We start from the raw sequence: 18718 nt of genomic DNA, 5'->3' as shown, positions 1-18718 counted from the left end.
ACAGTACTAATTGTATACCCATTTAAAACCTATCATTTATATCCAAGATCATAGAAAACGCTGTGGCCCAACAATTATGCTTACACTACCATTCAAAAGTTTGGGGTCACCTAGACAATTTTGTTTTTCCCTGAAATCTCGTACTTTTATTTATCAAATGAGTTGCAAAATGAATAGAAATATAGTCCAGACACTGACAAGGTAGAAATAATATATATTTTTTTATTTGAAATAATTTTCTACTTTAAACTTTGCTTTAGTCAAAGAATGCTCCCTTAGCAGCAATTACAGCATTGCAGACCTTTGGCATTCTAGCTGCTAATTTGCTGAGGTAATCTGGAGAAATTTCACCCCATGCTTCCAGAAGCTGCTCCCACAAGTTTGATTGGGTTGATGGGCACTTTTTTCGTACCATACGGTCAAGCTGCTCCCACAACAGCTCAATGGGGTTGAGATCTGGTGACTGCGCTGGCCACTCCATTACCGATAAAACACCAGCTGCCTGCTTCTTCTCTAAATAGTTTGTGCATAATTTGGAGGTGTGCTTTGGGTCATTGTCCTGTTGCAGGATGAAATTGGCTCCAATCAAGCGCTGTCCACAGGGTATGGCATGGTGTTGCAAAATGGAGTGATAGCCTTCCTTATTCAAAATCCCTTTTACCTTGTACAAATCTCCCACTTTACCAGCACCAAAGCAACCCTAGACCATCACATTACCTCCACCATGTTTGACAGATGGTGTCAGGCACTCCTCCAGCATCTTTTCAGTTGTTCTGCATCTCACAAATGTTCGTCTGTGTGATCCAAACACCTCAAACTTTGATTCGTCTGTCCATAACACTTTTTTCCGATCTTCCTCTGTCCAATGTCTGTGTTCTTTTGCCCATATTAATCTTTTTCTTTTATTAGCCAGATATAGCTTATTCTTTGCCACTCTGCCCTAAAGGCCAGCATCCCAGAGTTGCCTCTTCACTGTAGATGTTGACACTGGCGTTTTGCGGGTACTATTTCATGAAGCTGCTAGTTGAGGACCTGTGAGGCGTCGATTTCTCAAACTTGAGATTCTTAATGTACTTGTCTTCTTGCTCAGTTGTGCAGCGGGGCCTTCCACTTCTCCTTCTACTCTGGTTAGAACCTGTCTGTGCTCTTTTCTGAAGGGAGTAGTACACACCATTGTAGGAAATCTTCAGTTTCTTGGCAATGACTCGCATGGAATAGCCTTCATTTCTCAGAACAAGAATAGACTGTCGAGTTTCAATTGAAAGTTGTCTTTTTCTGGCCATTTTGTGAGTTTAATCGAACCAACAATTGTAATGCTCCAGATTCTCAACTAGCTTAAAGGAAGGTCAGTTTTATAGCTTCTCTAATCAGCAAAACTGTTTTCAGCTGTGCTAACCTACTTGCACAAGGGTTTTCAAGGGTTTTCTAAATATCCAATAGCCTCCTTACACAGTTAGCAAACACAATGTACCATTAGAACACTGGAGTGATGGTTGTCGGAGATGGGTCTCCATACATCTATGTAGATATTGCATTAAAAACCAGATGTTTACAGCTAGAATAGTCATTTACCACATTAATAATTTATAGAGTGTATTTTTGATGCATTTATTGTTAGCTAAATTGAAAAAAAAAACTGCTTTTCTTTCAAAAATAAGTACATTTCTAAGTGACCCCAAACTTTTGAATGGTAGTGTATATCTGCACAGGAATCACGTATTTGAAAAGTAAGTTCCAATCTAGATTTAGGCCCCACCACAGTTCTGAAACAGCCCTAGTTAAAGTAACAAATTATCTCCTTCTTGCCTCTGATCAAGGTTATTTATCTCTATTAGTGCTTCTGCCCATGATGTTCTCTATGTAAGTCTTACATTGTGGGCAGACATCGTGGTCATTTCTTTACCACTTTCGAACGCATTGCTCAAGCAACACGGTGGCCGATGTCTGAGTGAGTGTTACACCTGGTCCCACTCCTAGAAGGAAAGGCCAGAGCAGCATAACTAAAGAGAGGGGTTCGGAGATGACCACAGTCAAGAGGGCTCACTGAGACATTGCTTTCCAGTCAAGTCATTGTCACAACTGAGTAGCACAATACACTGTAAAAGAAAATCCTAAAAAAAACGGTAAACGACCGGCAGCAGCAAAAGACAATAAATTTACAGAAAAATTCATTAAACATTCTGCAGAGAAATACCGTTATTTTACAGATTTTACCTGGATTATTATGATTTAGCACTTTTAATAAAGTGACATCACTTTATTAAAATGTTTATTTTTTTAAATATATATATTTTTTTAATATAGCATATTTCTCTGAAATATTTTTGCAGAGAAATATCGTTATTTTACAACTTTTCCCTGATTTATTATGATTAAGCACTTGACAATGACAGCACTTAAACTTGGAAAACACATATAAACAGTGAAGAGGGATTCAGGAGGTGGGAGATCCCCAAGATCCAGTGTAGTGGTGCAGCAGGGAGAGTCACTCACCTCAACATAATGGCCAGATTGATTTGTACTGTGAGCTGGCGCTCCTGCTCTGGGCTGTGGCGCTCCTGCTCTGGGCTGTGATGCTACTGCTCTGGGCTGTGGCGCTACTGCTCTGGGTTGTGACGCTCCTGCTCTGGGCTGTGGCGCTCCTGCTCTGGGCTGTGGCGCTCCTGCTCTGGGCTGTGGCGCTCCTGCTCTGGGCTGTGACGCTCCTGCTCTGGGCTGTGTTGCGCTCTAGCTCTGTACATTAAACAAAATGTAGGCCAAACTTGGTGCATATTATTTTTTTGCTTTACATATTTAACATATAAGAAAGCATATTGATTCCCTAAGGGTTAAAATGCAATGGACAAAATCTTCACAATGATCCCAATAATGGTGTTTTAATTTTTTACACAAACCATACCTGGTCTCCTTCACCCTTTCTTTCTTCAGTGCAGATCTGCATTAGCTTAACTGAGAAGTGGTCCACCTGCAATATGAATTTTAATTGCATAGGATTTTCTCCATTAATCTGGAAAGGTTTTGACAAAAAATATTGCAGCTTTAAGTCTATTCATATTCATTACATATTGTAACGGCATCGAGTCAGAAGGACCAAAATGAGCCATGACACCAACGTTGGTGAAATGTTATTTCATAAGCAACACACTAAAAGCATAAACAAGTGCCAAATACACTGATTCTAAGGGGAAAAGGAAAGGGGAACACTAACACACATACAACACACATCCAGGGAAATGGGGAACTCACCGCGGGGCCTGCTGGGAGGCCTATAGACTCCACCCCTCAACGCTGCCCATTGGCTGATGGTACAATATTCAGCCACTGCAGATCGTGATAGAGGCGAATTAAAAAAAAAAACCAATTAATGTCTGTCAACCACAATCCAGATCCAGAGTGCTAAAAATGTAGAAATGACGTCAACTACAAAATGCGACATCAATGGCATATGGAGAAAGCTGAACTGTTAAGCACATTGATTTGTACATCATTTAATCATTAGCGATAGAATAGTCGGTGACATTCCTAGCAAATTAGACTAAACGTTACTTCAGAAAATGCTCAACTATTTCAAGGTTCACCTCACATTAAAACCAATTCAAAATGAGACCGAGACCGAATTTGAGTAACTAGCTATGTTGCTATATTTAGTTGTTAGCTAAATTTCAATGAACCTTATAACAAAGATTTGATAAAGCATTATTTAACCCATTATGTATTGAACAGTGACCGAATTAGACCAAAAAAGTAATTTAATGCATCGGAAAATATTAGATATTAATATTTTATTGTTTACGTCTTTATCAAATGAAACATTCAAGTGAAATGTATTTTTAGACTGGGCTAACTAGCTAGTTAACTAGCTAACGTTGGCTTACATAAATTAAGGACGTTTTCTTACCTGATTTCACCAATAATGCTTCACTTAAATTTTCTTCCTCTGTGCCCCGTTTCCATCTTATTGTGTGGAATCATCCAACGATAATCCGCTCAAAATAATAATTTGGCAGGCAGATGTAAAATAATCCAGGTAGCTAGCTAGCCACCACAGCTCGTAGGCTGACCAACCTAATGTCCACCGTCAGCACGCTCACTGAAATTTTCAAGCATGACCTGAGAGGTGCGAACAGTTGTCATTGGCCAGTTTCCTGAATGACAGTCAGATTAACCAATTATGGTTAAAAGCTGAGCTCACATCACGTTTATGCCCCTAGCCTAGAGATAACGTTTATATTTAATTGGTTGTTCCCAGTATATCAGTTCATCTGTCTCTCAGTGTGTTACCGGTTATTTCCTTGGTTATGTTCAGGTATAGACCCAGTGTTTAGAAATGTCTTTTAAAACTCCAGCACCCAAACAAACTTCCATTTTCTATTGCCATTGACTGCACAAGAACTAAAATGAGCACTGACATCAATAGAGATGGAACAATCAACAGAAATCACCATTACTACAGTTACATACTTTAGATATGCCAATGTAAAAATTTAATGTCTGAACTGACATTGGGAAGTCACGACTCATTCTGTAGTCATCATAAAAATGAGCATTTTCAATTGCAGAAATTATTTTCTTTTTCGTCAAATCAATTACCATCACGTTCTGTGGCAAATTAATATGTCCGGACCCTATATATTTTGTCCTGTGTACATTTTTCTCCTGAACATCAACGGATCCTCTGAATTACGAGGACGCCTAACAATCAAAATACGAACGAGTATTGCTACCTGTAAACTAATACTATGAAAACCACATTAATTTCTGACATTGAAAATCATGTTTAAACCAGCAGTGCCAAAAGACATTAGATAATACAAGTTAATAAGATTTTGATTAAAATAACAGAGAAAAAAACTTTTTTGTTCTTACAGACATAAACCTTTATATAATCAACCGAATGTTTAATTGCAGATAATTGCTGTAATTTTACATTAATCTGTATATAATTTAAGAAAGCAGAAAAATACCATATAAATAATACTGTATTTTTTCTGTAAAAAAAGAGAAAAGCATGTAACTTGTAATTATAGTCATAATACTTAAAATAAAAGACATTTTGTCAAATTACAAATAATGTCTGTAATTTTACAAAGTTTTGTATACAATTGGAAAAAATGTTAAAATACATTTAAATATTTAGTTATTTTCCATAAAATTACACTGTAAAAAATGTTTGTTGAATTTACAGTAATAAACTATAAAATAGCAACAGTAAAAGATCATAATGTAGAAAACAGTATATTACTGTAACAGATGCAATAGTTTACTTAAAAAAATAAACAGTATATAAAATTAATTTTTACATTTACTTGCTAATATGTAGAACGCACACATAATGTTAATTTTAATATTTCAGGTAAAATATATTGGAAAATTCCGTAATGTAGTAAACAAGGAATTACCCTAAAAAAAATATTCAGTCTAAATTACAGATTTTGCTGATGAGTAGTGTTGGAAAAAAGAAAATTAAAGGCTAATAACTTGATGTGTCAATTTAGTGTTTTTCAGGAAGACTGTGGGAAAGCAGGAGTAAGGAGGCCTCAGTGGCCTTGAGGAGAACAGAAGAGGCCTATTCAGTGCAGGATGTGTAGCAAGCAGTTTTTAGATAACCAGGCACACAGGCTGGGAGAAGAGGAGCAGGTGAATTTCCATGGAGAGCAGCCAGGATTGGGGAGTTATCGAAACTTAACAAATCGAAACTTATGGACAGAGAGTATGAAAGAGGACATCGCCCAGCACGGCAGGCTTTTCGCTTGGACACTGCTGAGATCCACTTGGGTTAGGTAGATTCCTAGGCAACTAGCACCAGTGCACTGAAGAGTTTGTACCACGAATACTTCTATTATATTGCATTCATTAATATTCTATATAAATCATTTTAAAAGAACTTTTGTTGTCAAGACTTTGCTTGGACCACTCAGTCAAAAACCAGTCGGTTCATCGGGGCGGTGTTGGGGCCCGTCTGGGTCGGAGAAGAAAATTCCCAACAAATTGGTAGCAGAGGATGGTTTTTGGCTGGAGTCGAATTCTGCAATTAGGACAAGAGAGGAGGTCAATCCGTCCGTGAGGTGACTGAACTAAACCGCGCGGTCTGAAAAAAGGTAAGGAGCCATTCTCTCCTATTGGCTGATGTTACTACGTCATAGGCTAAATTAAAGTTCAGTCACTAAATGGTCGAGGCGAAATACTCTCTGTAAATTTAGTATTGAAATTGTATACGTGTTACAAACTCGATATATAGACAGGAGGATTGCCCTACGACTCATAAAGTCGGGAGGAGGACGCCCTGTAAACTGCAGTAAACGGTTGAAGAGTAGGCAGCCCACGTTCTAAAAAGAACCTTGGTTCTAAAAGAGAACGGTGGAGGACGTGCCCAGAGAAAGAGCAGGTAGCCCACGTTCTTAAAAAGAACTTTGGTTCTAAAAAAGAACGGTGGAGGACGCGCTCAGGTGACGAGTAGGTAGCCCACGTTCAAAAAAAAAAGGGGAACTATTGTTCTAAAAAAAAAAAAAAAAAGAGAACGGTGGAGGACGCGCTCGGTCACGGTTAAATGAATGAGTAGAATGAGTAGGTAGCCTGGGATTCCAAGAATAATATATATTCAAAGAAATTCCGGAGGACGCGCTCAGCCGGTTTTGGGGGGCCCCCGTGTGTTTTGTTGAAATTGCGTGCGTGATTGGTGAAACTACAGCTGTATCTGTGTATGCGTGTTTGCAAATTTGCAGTGTTGGGTTGGTTTTCATGTACCGTGTGGTTTTATGTTGAATAAAGACCTGTATAAATTGTTTGAGCATACGTGCTATAATAAAACTTGAGAGCCTTTCATTGGGGGACTTACAAACCCACGCCCATAAATCCATGAGCCTCTTATGCGAGGACATTTGAACCCCTGAGTAAATTGCATGAGCCCCCAAGAAAGACGTTCATCATTGTGTACACAAGCACAAGAGAAACATTTCATAAGAGGTTAAAGTGTAAAACAAAAATTATCATATATCTTCATGCATGAAATTATAATTTGGTTTATGACGCTCCGTAAACGTACGATTTAAGTGCTGGAAGTGAAACTCGCGTGAGCTGTGTTGAGCTGGAGTTGTTTGGAGTGTGGAGATCTTAACTTGTGTCTGTCTGCCCTTGGGGTGCGCGCTGGCGAATTAAAGCGCTTGCGAACACGACGATAAAGTGATAAAGTTTACTGAATTAATTTGGGGGTATTAAAGTGCTAGTGAGTACAACGAAAAAGTTTTAAAATTTACTGAATCGAAGCAAAAGTAATTTGGAAGTAGTTTAAAAACCGGAGTTATATCATGGATAATATTAAGGGTTTGGAGGATTATTTGGTTGATACTATGGAGAAACGTGCTGTGCCGAGAATGAGGTCTGACACAGTGATGTATGTGAAAAAATGTTTTGAAAAGATGCGATCCGAAGGGTTGTGGCCAGACCCGGACGACCGTGGTGTGTATCAGGTTGATTGGGAGCACATCGAGAAGCATTGGGTCACACAGGTTAATAAAGAGAAAAAAAGATTAGAGGCTAGCGGAGCCCTAACTAAGCAAAAGCGTAAAATCCAGCTGGAAGAAGCTGAAACTTATTTGTCGTATGTGAGAACATTTCGGAAAATTTGTCAGAAGATTAATGATAAAGAACGAGTTGAAACCAAAAAGACAGAACTCCCTGTGCCCCCTCCCTATGCAGAAAAAGCGTGTGAACCCAGTGCTCCTCAATGTCCGCGTGCAGCGCTGATGGCGCCTGTGTCTGTGAGTGAAATGAGTGACGTTGATGTGGACGGGGCTTCTGCACGTCCAAAATCAGTGAGAGAGCGTGAATGTGATGAGGGGAGACAAGTGGTAATGGAGGTTGTCAGTGATGTGGCTATGGATAAAATAGAGAGTAGACTAGCGAGGCTCGAAGACCGTGATCGCGAGAAAGCTGGAGAAACAGAGATAAATAATGCATTGCAAAGAATTGAACAGCGAATGGATGAGAGTTTGAGTCTGAGTGCCCCCACCCGGTTCGAACAGACGTTGAACAGAGCAGAGAGAGTGGTCTGTGACGTGGAGAAAGCCATCAGGCAGGAAGAGGCTAAGTTGGAAAAAGAGCGTGCGAGACAGCAAAAGAAATGCGCTGCGGATGATAAAAGGAGAAATAGAGGCGCACCTGACTGTAGAGATACATTGATTGTGACTGGTGAAAATTTAGAATGGGAAGCGGAGAATGACGAGGGTGGGGCGAACAGACGAGTGAAAACTCCCTCTTCAGAGGAGAGCGAGGTGGGAGATGAATGTATTAACCTGTCTGAATCCGAGGAATGGGTGAGAGTGCCCGCCTACTATGACAGACACGGTGTGGTCACGCGATCAAAAGCCAAGAACACGTCGACCCCTGGTGGTCATTATCCGATAATGGCAGTACCAGGGAGCAGTTACGCACACACATACGCTCCGTGGACACACAGAGATTTGCACACTATGATAGATAAATTACCCAATCCTAAAAAGGGCGTTCAGTATTTCTTGTCTAACAGTGCCCAATTAATTTGTTAGGTAGAGATTTGTTGTGTCAATTTTCAGCTATTATTGAATGCACACCGAGTGAAGGTAAATTAGCTGTCTCTGTCACCAACCACGATGAGCGCCTCAGAATACTTAATCAACAAGCAGCGGACGGCCCAGCTCACATTTACTGGGCCACATTACAACATCCTGAGGAACAAGCAACTGCTAAAAATTTGCTTTACACGTTTAATTTATGGAAACCATGGTTCCTGTCACTTCAGAGTATGACCCCACCAATAGACAGCACACACTGCACTTTTAATTACATCAGAGGGGAGGATGGGGTTTACGGACAGCTGTGGAATAACATTGAAGGTCAATTACAAAATATAAATTGTGAATCAATGATTTTTGGACCTGAAGGTGTGGCTGCACTAGTTGTGTTAACAGGAGAACAGATGACGTACTGGAGAAACCCGGACCAGCAGGATTCACTACCACATGTCTCGCTGTTGGTCTCGGCTGGACACGAACCTCGTGAGCTGGGCCCCATGCTGGCCACTGCCATGAAGGAACAGTTTCGCCCAACCTGTCTGCCAGGGGTAGAGGGTACGTCGGATGGTAAGTACTGGAGAGTCGCATGTGACACCAGTGACTTGGCGTACTTCTGTAACCAGCCCCTGACAGCCACACACGGCAGAGCACTGTTGGATCACCCCCAGGCCAAAGAACAACTAGAGACGGTCCCAGCCAACTTGTGGACCACGACAAAGGTAGATGTAGGATGTGCATCACACCACATGGCTCCTATTAGGTTAAAGCCAGGAGAAACAGTCGTTCATCAGCCACAGTACCGAATCAAGCCAGAAGCCATGGCAGGTATTACAGACACCATTGCAGATTTGATCAAAGTTGGAGTTCTGAAACCCACGACGTCACCGTGGAACACGCCCATACTACCTGTTAAAAAACCTGGAAAAGATGAGTATCGTATGGTGCATGATTTGAGGCGCATTAATGATGTCACTGTAACTGAGAACATACCAGTACCTGACCCCTATCGATCTTTGCAGAACCTAACGACTGAACACTGCAGCTTTTCATGCATAGATTTAGCTAATGCTTTCTTTTCTATACCAATTGATGAGAATGTGAAAGACATTTTTGCGTTTACCTTTAAAGGTCAACAGTACACATACAACAGGCTACCTCAAGGCTACAAAGACTCACCAGGCATCTTTAATCAATGTCTGTTGAAAGATCTGTCTAGATTAACTGACAATGATTTGATTGACTCTAACACCGTACTAATACAGTTCGTGGACGATTTGTTAATAGCTAGTACTTCACCCGATAAGTGCCTTAGAGACACCATAACCATTCTAACCTTGTTAGCTGAATTAGGTTACAAAGTGAACAAGTCAAAACTCCAGGTGGCCAGGCCGATGGTCACCTTTCTGGGGAGAAACATCTCACACAAAGGTCACACCCTGACTCCAAATCAGAGACAGTCAATACTGTCATATCCAAAGCCCACTACAGTGTCCCAAATGATGTCATTTTTAGGCCTGACAGGCTACTGCCGCAACTACATACCTAACTACAGTGATTTAGCTCACAGCCTCAGAAAACTCGCAGTGTCAAAAGGTCTGAGTAACGGGAAGGTGGAGCTTGACTGGACGGTTGAGGCAGAGAGGGATTTTATAACTCTGAAACAAGCACTTGCTAGCGCTACTGAATTAGCAGCACCAGACTACACACAACCTTTTCATTTAAACGTTTCTGTAAGAGACAACCATGTTCATGCTTGTCTCTTTCAGAAGGGGGAGAGTGAAGGAAGGAACATTTTATTTTTTCACAGTTCCAAATTAGATCAACCAGTGATAGGAACAGGACCATGCACAACATACATGGCAGGACTCACCACAGCGATAGAGAAGACAGCACACTTGGTAATGTGTCACCCACTAATAGTCAGCACCAATCACGGAGTAATGGCGTTCATAAACTCACAAGCCTTTTCTTTGTCAAGAGCACGACAGAACAAGATAAAAGCCATACTCACACAGCCACACATCACGTACAACACTGCGTCAAAACTTGTGAATCTGACTGATAACATTGAAGTAGCCGAAGATGCGACACCACATGACTGCGCTGACGCCACAGAAAGATACATTCAGCTCAGACCAGAACTGCACAAGGTCAGAATTACTAAACCAGGAGCATGGGAACTCTGTTCAGATGGGAGTTGTTGGAGACAAGGTAACGAACTGAAGGCCTCTTACGCTGTGGTACAAGCATGTGGGGAAGAGTGGGAGGAGGTGGAATCAGGAGTGGTTCCACAACCAGCTTCAGCTCAGCTGGCAGAAATGGTCGCACTCACTAGAGCACTGGAACACGCGTCAGGTCAGATTGTGAACATTTACACAGATTCAGCATACGTGCACGGGGTCATCCACCATGAACTAGTCAGGTGGATGGATAATGGGTATACTAACGCCACAGGACAGCCAATCAAACATTTGAGAGCAGTACATGAGTTGAGTGAAGCTATCATGTTACCCAAAGAAGTGGCAGTGATAAAGGTAAGAGGACATCAGGGTAATGACAGTTTTGTTTCTAGAGGTAATGAAGCTGCTGACAGAGCAGCCAAAGCTGCTGGAGGGTACAACCCACAGAGCTTGTTGTTGCTGGAAACTCATAACATGCCTGAGTTGACGGAGAGCCACCTGGCACAGATCCAAGAACAAGCCACGGTCTATGAGAAGCAATTGTGGATAGACCGGGGAGCCACAGTCACTAAAGGACTCTGGAGGAGTCCAGAAGGGAGAGTAGTTTTGCCCTTAGAGAAGATGAAATTGATACTATGCGAAGCACATGGGCCAACTCACTCCGGAGTGTCGGCCATGGTGACCAAATTAGAATGTTTATGGTGGCATCCATACCTCAGAGACCACGTGAAGCAATACGTGAGCGAATGCGATATCTGTCAGTCATACAATGTGAAGAAACCATACCGGGTGAGAATTGGAGGATACCCAGTGCCCGCAGGTCCATTTGAGGAGATTGTGATCGATTACACAGACATGGGGCCAGACAACAGGGTAAGGGGGTACAGGTACCTGCTGGTCATGGTAGACAGATTCACCAAGTGGGTAGAAGCTATACCCACCAAAAAGGAAGATTCAAAATCAGTCATAAAATGGTTGCAAAATGAGTTGATTCCCAGGTACGGCCTACCAAAAGTGATTAGAAGTGACAATGGGTCCCACTTTGATAACAAACACTTGGCAGAAGTAGAACAAAAGCTGGGCCTAACCCACAAGTTTGGCACTGTCTTACCACCCGCAGTCACAGGGGTTGGTGGAAAGAGCCAACCAGACCATTAAGACTAAACTGGCCAAGGTGTGCGCAGCAGGAGACATGGACTGGGTTCAGGCGCTGCCACTAGTGTTGATGTCCATGAGAGCAACCCCCACGGGAGAATACAATCTCTCACCACACCAGCTCATGACAGGACGACCCATGCCAGGGTGCCCTCGACCAAGGATTGAGGGACCAGCTTTAGAAATCCAGGAACAGGAGATGTCAGAGTACATGAGAGAATTAACCAAATTGCTTTGTGAAATCAATAAGTCTGTTCAACAGGAAAAAGGAGAAGAAGACCTGGAATCACCCAAGGTGAAGGTGAAGCCAGGGGATTGGGTAAGGATCAAGGTGCACAAGAGGAAGTGGAACGAGCCACGGTGGACAGGCCCGTGGGAGGTCGAAGGTGCCAACGAGCACTCAGTGAAAGTGAGGAAAGACAAAGGTAAGACTTGGTACCACATTTCACACTGTGTTGCAGCAAAAGAACCAACAAGAACCACCGGAGAGATCAAGATACACCTGGAGGAGACAGGAGAAGCCCCAGGGAAGGAGCTGGTGGTAAGTACCGACCCCAGTGTAGCTTTTTACAGAGAATACATCACAGCCGAGGACTGGTGGGAGGAAGGTGAAGGAGACCTGTTGGAGACTGACTGTGAGGCTATAGCACACTGTGTGAGCGCGGACCTGAACCTGGGAGCTGGAGTGGCTCTGCAGATCAGACAAGCATTTGGCACTACAGGTATAGCCAAGGTGCCCATAGGCAAGTGTGCCACACAAACCACACAGACACACATTATATTCCATTTAGTGACCAAAAGATACTACAGGGAGAAGCCAGAATTAGGAGATCTGATTTCAAGCATACAACACCTGGCCACATTGTTAATATCATTGAACATCAACGCTCTAGCCATACCGAAGCTGGGTTGTGAACTAGACGGATTAGACTGGAGGACTGTGAAACCAATCATTAAAACTTTACTTAAACCAACCGGTACCAAGGTGGTGGTGCACCATCTTCCATCCTAGGATGGAACTGTGGGAAATAAGAGACATGTTGTCGGGACGTGTCGGACGTCCAGATGAGGCTCAGTACCAACAATATGTTAGAGTAGGGAGATTAACTTTGAGAACATGGACTTGGCTATGGGGGGGAACATTTCTAGCCGCGGTGATAATAGGAGCGGTGGTAATATTTAGTGTAGGAAATCAGAAACAACCCAATAACGTGAACGTAACTTTGTGTCAGTGGGACGACAATCACACTGTCTGCAAAGAGGTGAGGCCCGATGAGATCCACAGCCCTAACCCGCTAGTAAACGCGACCAAACCAGAGAAAATAGACTTTAAAGTAAGAAAACCAAGAGGAGCTGGAACCAGGCCAGTAGGACAGTCCAAGGACCGGTGTGTACGGACATACGGAGGTGTGGAGTTGAGTTATAGAGATGGTACAGCCTCGAGCTGGACTTTTGACTTATGTGAGGTAGTGGACTGCGGGGGAGCCAATGCCTCATACAGAGGATGTGATTTGTACATATGTTGGACCAATCAAGTTAATGCGGGCTGTCATGGAAGGGGGAGTTTCTATAGTGCAGACTGGTGTCCTGGTTGGGGGTCAGTGATAAAGTACTCGGGGAGATGGAAACCGACATTAGGAGATAAGAAAGGTAACCCGTCCACGACCTCTTTGAGCAAATGGTGGGTCGATGTGTCGTTTCAGCGAGACTATCACGTGTCCCAAAATCCAGTAACTTTTTCTGTCAAATGGAATGGGCAGATATGGGGTAATAACAGACCGTTGTACTTCACCCTGGGGGTGGAACAATCAGGACGTGACATATGGGGAATAATTAAACTCAGCTATTTAGCCAAACCCAAGCCACTCAGCCCAGCAAAACCTGAGGCAGAAATAGAGAAGATGGAGGATTCAGCAGACAAGTTCACTCTAACCACAGATTTCACTAAATTATCGTCCCAGCAGTTAATAGAATTAGCAACCGGTTACAGCGGCTCGAATTTGTGGTTGTCATGGCTAGAACAAAACAGTAGAGAAAATGGGTTAGAAGGTTGTGTGGCCTGTGCGGCGGCCCGACCCGCGTTAATGACCTCACCAGCCCCACTGAATCCTGAAACAGATCCAGTAGGATATCAGTGTATGTTGAATTTAACTAAGGTGAAAAGTATTACGACCTCAAATTGTTCCAACCTGGACAGTATTTTTCCGTATGTCAAAAATTTGGAAGGAGGTAACGCTCCTTTCGTGCCAGTGAAACTTACAGGGCAATACCAATGTTTTAACTTGACAGAGAAAGACGCAATCATGAGTGTGGGAGAAATAGAACCAGATTGGTGTAACGCCACAACGAAGGTCCCGGGGATAGGGAGAGTAGCCCGGGCAGGGATCTGGTGGTACTGCGGAGGACACACTCTGCTGGCATTAATACCAGGAAAAGCTAAAGGAATCTGTGCTATGGTTAGACTAATCACACCAATAACAATGATAGGGCTGAGGGAAATCACACCGCAGCCTGCTACAGCCCAAGGGAGAAAGAAGCGTGATGCCTTTGATTTGTCCATAGGGTCACCAACATACATTGACTCCATAGGAGTGCCTCGGGGGGTCCCCAATGAATACAAGCTAGTTGATCAAATAGCTACGGGCTTTGAGAACATTCCAATTATATCAGCCTTGTTTCCAGTAACACCGAACAAGAATGTAGATGGGATCAACTTTGTCCATTACAATGTGCTGAGATTAACCAACCTAACGAGAGACGCAATAGAGGGGCTGAGCGAACAACTGAGAGCTACCTCACTGATGGCCGTACAAAACAGAATGGCTCTAGATATGCTCCTGGCGGAAAAAGGGGGTGTATGTTTCATGTTTGGCGACAACTGTTGTACCTTCATTCCCAATAACACCGCACCGGACGGGTCGGTGACCAGAGCTCTGGACGGACTGAAGGCTTTATCTAAGGAGATGCAGGAGGCCTCAGGTATCAGTAACCCCATGGAGGAGTGGTTCACGAAGGTGTTTGGGAAATGGAAGGCACTGATTATGTCCTTGTTTATGTCAGTAGCAGTGTTCATTGCAATTGTTGTTATTTGTGGATGTTGTTGTATACCATGTATCAGATCTCTCACCCAAAGGTTGATCACAGCCGCGATTGAGAAGGGGGATGCAAAGAACCCACCACCATACACCATGCCACTGATGGTGGAGGATGATGATGACATATCATCTGAAGAAGACGATTCTGTGTGAAAAACTTATTGTTTTTGATTAATTATGCTTGCTTTGTAGGTATTGGCAGCGACTGCGACTGATGAAGAATGAAGACGCACCGCACATTAGAGCACAACCAACAGCACATGAAAGCTGATTCACTAGTTTAAAAGTAATATGCATGACACATGGGCACATTAATAGAACGGGTCGAGGTGATCTCCCACCAGGCGGGACCTGGGTCTCGGGGACAACGTCAAGTCACGAGACCGTGGGAGATGAAGGGGGGCATCTCCAAATAGTCTGAAAGGTCTCGGCCCACGACTGGGGAGTGATCCAGAACCCACAAATCACATAAAAGAACACATAGACGTTGTACTAACTGACATAGTCACACTATGAATGTATACACATTTAGGGATTTTTATGATTGTCTTTCTTTTAATAAGTGCACTGGGCTAGATAGATTTTAGTATTAGATTAGAGTTAGACCAATGTTTTGGTCTAAAAGGGGGAATGTTGGAAAAAAGAAAATTAAAGGCTAATAACTTGATGTGTCAATTTAGTGTTTTTCAGGAAGACTGTGGGAAAGCAGGAGTAAGGAGGCCTCAGTGGCCTTGAGGAGAACAGAAGAGGCCTATTCAGTGCAGGATGTGTAGCAAGCAGTTTTTAGATAACCAGGCACACAGGCTGGGAGAAGAGGAGCAGGTGAATTTCCATGGAGAGCAGCCAGGATTGGGGAGTTATCGAAACTTAACAAATCGAAACTTATGGACAGAGAGTATGAAAGAGAGGACATCGCCCAGCACGGCAGGCTTTTCGCTTGGACACTGCTGAGATCCACTTGGGTTAGGTAGATTCCTAGGCAACTAGCACCAGTGCACTGAAGAGTTTGTACCACGAATACTTCTATTATATTGCATTCATTAATATTCTATATAAATCATTTTAAAAGAACTTTTGTTGTCAAGACTTTGCTTGGACCACTCAGTCAAAAACCAGTCGGTTCATCGGGGCGGTGTTGGGGCCCGTCTGGGTCGGAGAAGAAAATTCCCAACAGTAGCCTACATTTCAATTTACAGTGAAAACCATTCATCAATCAGCAAAATCGCACCTTGATTTCTACAGAAAGAAAATGCTAAATATATGGCCAGTGCTGAAAGGTAAAGCATGTTGAAATATAGGACAATGTACTGCCATTTTAGAAATTGTCTTTGTAAATATGGGTCAAATATTTATACATATAAGGAATACCGTATTTTCTGGACCATAAGGTGCACTTAAAAGTTTTCGATATTCAAGTCTTGTGCTATCATTGCTGCTCAGTCGAATGGTGACTGTAGAGACGCTTCTCCCGCTGTTCTTTACTCAATTACGTTTTACGTAATGTTCTCTGGTTAGTTTATCGCTGCCAGCATACACATTACGTATCTGTGTCAGGGACAGATTTTTGAATTCAGCTGATGAATCTGCTGAATCTGCTGATTTTTGAGAAAATTTAAGGCTTAAAGTCTGGAAACTTGTGCCCCCCATGAGCCCCCGCGGCTCCGTTATTGATACACGTTATGTGTAAGTGTTATAACATGCTGTTGTTGATTATGTATTTGATGACATGTTTTGTTAGTTTAAGTCTCCCTGTATTAGTTTATGTAGTTGTACATTGTCTGAGTCTATCTACCGTGTTTGTGTAATGTTACAGTGCTAATGACCTGCCCTCATGTTTGACGTAGTTTTTAATACGCGTGATTACGGCTTCATGCGTGATTACGTTGCTAAGGCAAAATAAAAGTGCCTTGTTGTCTTAAAATGTGGCAAAAACTGGGCGGCCCGAGTGATGGCGGCCTGCCAGTAATTTACTGTGAAGTTGGACTTGATTAAATGGCTTCCTGTTTCACCGGCGCACGGCAGCACGCAAACGCGGATTCACGTATCACATTAGCATAGCTTAGCTATAACCTAATACACTTACATTAAACCCTACGATTCTAAATCAGTGTAATACACTTACCGACATCTAATTATTCTAATTATTTTATCTCGTTTCTGTTTTCTCCTCGTTTCTTTCTTTCTCCCTCTGTTTTCTCCCCATTTCTTTCTTTCTCCCTCTGTTTTGTCTCCCCTGTTTTTCATGGCTAACGCTGAGGAACGGGCTCTCGTCAAGCTCGGCTCGGAGCTGGACAAGTTGGGTCAGCAGATCCAGCGTCTTCTGGAGAAGCAAGCGGAGCTCACCCAGGAGAAGACCAGGCTCGAGGCCGCCCGCGACGCTGCCTACTCGGCCGTCTCCACTCCCTCGTCACGGCGGCTCAGCGCGACCGCCATCTTGACCCGTGCTCCAGGCTGGGAGCGCCAGCGAGGACGCGGAAGGCAGCCGGCGTCGTCACCCCTACCTCAGCCGGACTTCTCCTCTGCTAACCCGTTCGAGTTGCTCAGCTCCAGGTCCTGCGCCTCACCCTCACCCCTGCGTCCGACACCACCCTCACCAGCGCCGGCACCGAAGAAGAATAAGGGCAGTATCCTTGTTATCGGCGACTCAATAACAAGACACTGTCGAGGGCAAGTTATAGCTTCTTTATGGACGGTTTAGAGCGTCAAATTAAAAGACAGTAGTCCAATCTTGATGAGACAAGCAAGAACCAGCTTCTCTGCATCAGCATCAGACAGTGTCTCAACTTGGAGATATTACGTAAATGGAAAAAGGCAGCCTTAGTGACATTGCATATATGTGTGTCAAATGAAAGTAATTAATAGTAACACCTAAGCTTTTTGCTGTAGATTTAGGTATTCCTGAAAAACCATCTAGGGTAAGTGGAATATCAGCCCAATTGCTTCTAGCAGCTTTAGGCTCAAGAATCAGCACCTCAGTATTATTGGAATTTAGTTGAAGAAAATTAGACACCATCCAGTTTTTAATGTCCTGGTTGCAGTTCTCAATCTTGAGACAGGGTGTCTACAGGTTTGACCAAGGGAAAATTAAGACATTTTAAGACTTTTTAATACCGTTTTCCAAATAAAATTAAGACCAACTCGCAAGATCATACACGTTAAAATAAAGCACAAAAACCAACTGATTATTTACATTAATTAATCTAGCTGCTTGAAAACTTCAAATGTTAATGCACAAGACGGACAATACAAGACACAAACATTACTTTTTTTTTCACTGTACAGTATACACAATGAAACTTTATACAAAACAAAATTCAAACACTGACAACAGCATCATACCATACACACACACACACACACTAGGCCATTTTCCTGTTTTTCTGATCCACACTCCAGCTCACGCTCAACCCCTTTCAGTTCTGCTATTTTTTCTCTGAAACTCTTTCTAAGGATGTTTGATTTTGTGATCACTTTGGCCATCAGGGTTCCTGCTTTCCCTTGGGCTTGTTCAGCAAGTAAATTATTATTATAACTGGTTTATACTTAACCTTGAAAGTGACGTACAAATGATTTAATTCCATCTTGTTAAGGTGTATGAACCCTGCAAACATGACTTGGTTAATTGCGCTGAAGCGCGGCGCGCGCGAAGTTTTTACAAATTTCGAGAGGTGTATGACAGCGCGCGAGCCGCTCGTCAGCCGCTGCGTCGAAAATGACGTAATCGCGGTGGTTTCGCCCA

The 18718-nt window shown here is 42.9% G+C and overlaps 1 long non-coding RNA gene across 1 annotated transcript in view; it reads right to left on the bottom strand.

The window, feature by feature from the left end:
• LOC143497123 (uncharacterized) overlaps positions 1-3423 on the bottom strand; it is a 43050-nt gene extending 39627 nt beyond the window's left edge. The window contains exons 1-3 of the long non-coding RNA XR_013125686.1: positions 3247-3423; positions 2900-2965; positions 2494-2733 (exon numbers count right to left, since the gene is read on the bottom strand). This is a non-coding gene — a long non-coding RNA (uncharacterized LOC143497123). The remainder of the gene's footprint in view (positions 1-2493; positions 2734-2899; positions 2966-3246) is intronic.
• Positions 3424-18718: the final 15295 nt, after the last annotated feature.

This window comes from Brachyhypopomus gauderio, unplaced genomic scaffold, assembly GCF_052324685.1.
Source record: "Brachyhypopomus gauderio isolate BG-103 unplaced genomic scaffold, BGAUD_0.2 sc99, whole genome shotgun sequence".
Classification (NCBI taxonomy): Eukaryota; Metazoa; Chordata; class Actinopteri; order Gymnotiformes; family Hypopomidae; genus Brachyhypopomus; species Brachyhypopomus gauderio.
The sequence above is the reverse complement of the archived record's forward strand: the minus strand, read 5'-3'. Positions and strand labels throughout refer to the sequence as shown.